Source organism: Condylostylus longicornis, unplaced genomic scaffold (assembly GCF_029603195.1).
Source record: "Condylostylus longicornis isolate FDR11 unplaced genomic scaffold, ASM2960319v2 ptg000233l, whole genome shotgun sequence".
Taxonomy (NCBI): Eukaryota; Metazoa; Arthropoda; class Insecta; order Diptera; family Dolichopodidae; genus Condylostylus; species Condylostylus longicornis.
This window is the reverse complement of record NW_026578200.1, coordinates 172,501-176,144: the sequence shown is the minus strand read 5'-3', so window position 1 is coordinate 176,144 and position 3,644 is coordinate 172,501.

Genomic DNA, 3,644 nt, shown 5'->3' with positions numbered 1-3,644 from the left:
TGTTGAAGGGAAAAGTGCTACAATACAAACCATTGGTTTGACCCAACTTTATTTATCTCTCTCTTGAAATGAGATATATTATCAAAATTATTTCTACTTTTTTTGTTTTTAGTTCTACTGGGAGATCGTTATAAATTTTAAACAATTGTAAAGGCAATTATTTCTCTGATTGTTTGTTTTAAAAAGACTAACATTAAAATTAGATTTATTCCTTGTATTATAACTATGGATATTAAACACCCTATTCAAAATGAAATTGTATTTTTATGACCTTAAATGTTATCATATCTTTTAACAAGTGTTTTTAAAGGTCACATATTGAGCTTGTTCAAACTTCTTTGAGATGCACTGCTCGAAATAGGATTCAAATATATTAGCGTATTTTTGACAATAGGAACCAAAAATGGAATATAACGCATCCGCAGAGATAGTTTTGTAATCGCTTCAATATAAAAACATATGGAGTAATCTTTTTGATAACCATATCAACATTTTCAGACCATTTTTATTTAATGCCAAGCATGAGACCCAGATAATGACTTGTGATAATGACTAGATTGAATGACTTGACCGTAGAAATAATAGTATTATCGAGAAGAAACCAAGTATTGTTCATTTATTTTCAAAGACCATAATTTTTATCTTAATTTTATTAATTGAAAGACAATGTTTATATTCGACTCAATTATCATTTCAAAGCCTCTTTGATCGAATATTTTAAGTCATCTTCATTATTTTCTGCTTACTTAAGCAATGCGTCGTCCGCATAAAGTAGAATAGATATTTTGAACGGATCCGGTCCTAAGATAGATTCTTGTGGAGATCCCTCATTTTTATACTGAACGAACTACGTCTATTATTAGCACGAAGTGCTTGTTGTCGATTGCATAAACGTGAAAGAAAAATTTTATTTGTGTATCGGCGAAATTCAAAAGTTGGAGCTTTTTCAAAAATATTTCATAGCCCACGCCGTCAAAGGTTTTCTGCAAGTCAAAAAGTGCACATCCGACGTTACCGACATCTGAGCCCTTTCAAATGAAATTAGTTGGGCTCAAATATCCAGCAGTCGTGTTGGAATGGGAACAAACATTTATGCCATCACTTTTGAAGAAAGGAGTTACGATCGCGTTTTTTAATGATTGGGGGAAATCTGCTGCAGCAGAATCCAAAGATTAAATGACCTTTTCCACTTCATCAACAGTGGTATGGCTCAAGTGAAAATTTGAAAAGATGTTTGGTTTAAAATTATTCATATAATTTTAATTTTTTGTATTTTGAGGAGTTTTCATATTTTTAATAATATTCCTTAAAGTATTTTTAATATTATTCTAGCGTGTCCAAAATATGAAAATCGTATGTATATTTGTTGACGTCGCTTATAAAGTGGTCAATAATTTTACCAGAAATTACTCCCATAACATATTCTGTTTTCTTGTTTCTGTTTTGTTCTGTTTATTGTAACATTCCTTAGTAAAGTGTATATTGCTTAGTAAAGTGTTGCTATAATAGTCCACTTCACTACACCCGGTTTTTAATAAGTTTATATTGAAGTCGCCTACAATAATAGAATTCCGGGTTCTTTCTGCAATATTATCAAGCTTAGCTATGATAGCCATTATATTTATACCCAGTTCTATTAAACTAACAATGAGAAAAGTGGATGAGCAGAACTCCATACTGTGAGATAGGGCATCACTAATCTTGCTATTAATGTAAATAACTGAAATACCATAAGGCACTTCAAGATTTGAAAAATACGATTCATATCCAGGAATGTTGGAAAAAAGATTTTCATTTTCCTTCTACAAAACTTCACAAAGCACAATAGCATGAACCTCATAATTGTTAGAGCCTAATAAACCTGTAAATTATTTAATTTGTTTCGCAAGCTTTGAATGTTGAGATATAAAATATTAAGATTATTTTTATAATTTGAAAAATTATTACTTGTATCAGAAAAATAATTAACCTTTAAATCGCTTCTTAAATCTATAGAATCATATAACACTCGCATAATACATTATAAACTTGACGATGTTATTAAGTTTCATAAAAATTATGACGAAAAATACTTTTGCCACGAGGTATGAAATTTTTAATATTATGCTCAGTATGTATGTAAAAAGGTATCGTACACATGTTATCAAAACTAAAATCAAAAACTTGTTCTTCCGGAAATTTAATAAAAATATTGCTAGCAAATAATTTAGTTACCACTAAATAAATTATATTCATTGAACATTCATAGGAAGAGAAAAAATAATCATAAATACTCCATTTTAATTTAGAAAACGGATAAATTTGTTAATTAGCATTGGTATAACAATATAAAATTTTGGTTTGCAATTCATAAACATAAAAATATTTGTAAAAAAAACAGTACAAGAAATGCAGCACAAGAAGAACAGATAAAAAAATTGTAACAGTTATTGTTGTGATAATTACTATTATAAGTAGTGACATAAGATATTCTATTTATATTGTGAATTTCATAGTTATAAAGTTTATTTGTATTGTGAAGTAAGTGCTAAATTACTAAATAAATTTTTTATAAATGCAATATCATTGAAATTTTTAATTCTAAATACCTCCGACTTGTCTTTTTGCTGAAGAAGTATGATGTTATCTTTACCCCACAAATATTTGATGTTGTACGTAAAATGATGACATAAAAATATTTCTTTGTTATTGCATTGTTCTAAGCGTGTTTTTTTCACGTTTTTTCTTAAGCAGCACATTTTTAATCCTTCTTGAAATTAGTTTAACTAAATAATAATGTGTTATTTTTATTAACAGCACACATTAACAGAACATGTTTCAATTATGACTTTTAGGAGATTTGCTTTAATGTTATGGCTAATTTTAAATAAAGTATCTAATGTATTGCTTTTATTTTTATTTTGTTGAAAACCATCTATTTTATATATTTATATTGTGAATTTCATAGTTATAAAGTTTATTTGTATTGTGAAATAAGTGCTAAATTACTAAATAAATTTTTTATAAATGCAATATCATTGAAATTTTTAATTCTAAATACCTCCGACTTGTCTTTTTGCTGAAGAATTATAAATATTTGATGTTGTACGTAAAATGATGACATAAAAATATTTCTTTGTTATTGCATTGTTCTAAGCGTGTTTTTTTCACGTTTTTTCTTAAGCAGCACATTTTTAAACCTTCTTGAAATTAGTTTAACTAAATAATAATGTGTTATTTTTATTAACAGCACACATTAACAGAATATGTTTCAATTATGACTTTTAGGAGATTTGCTTTAATGTTATGGCTAATTTTAAATAAAGTATCTAATGTATTGCTTTTATTTTTATTTTGTTGAAAACCATCTAAGCGTGACTCAAGAAAATTTAATTTATTTTCCAGATTGTTCTATTTATTATCAGTTGCATTTGACTTTTTAGTTGTTTATTTTCCTTTAATAAAAATTTCGGTTGTTAAACGAAAATATTCATTCGTGTTGAAAATAATTTTGGGATCTGCGAATTTGAAGTACCTAGTGATTTGATTTATTTTAGGCAAATTATCTGGATCAAGGTAATTTTCATTTGGTACAAAATCTTCCTCATCCACAATTGTAATATTGGTTTGTGAAGAACACTTTTTACAAATTCAACTTACCTTTT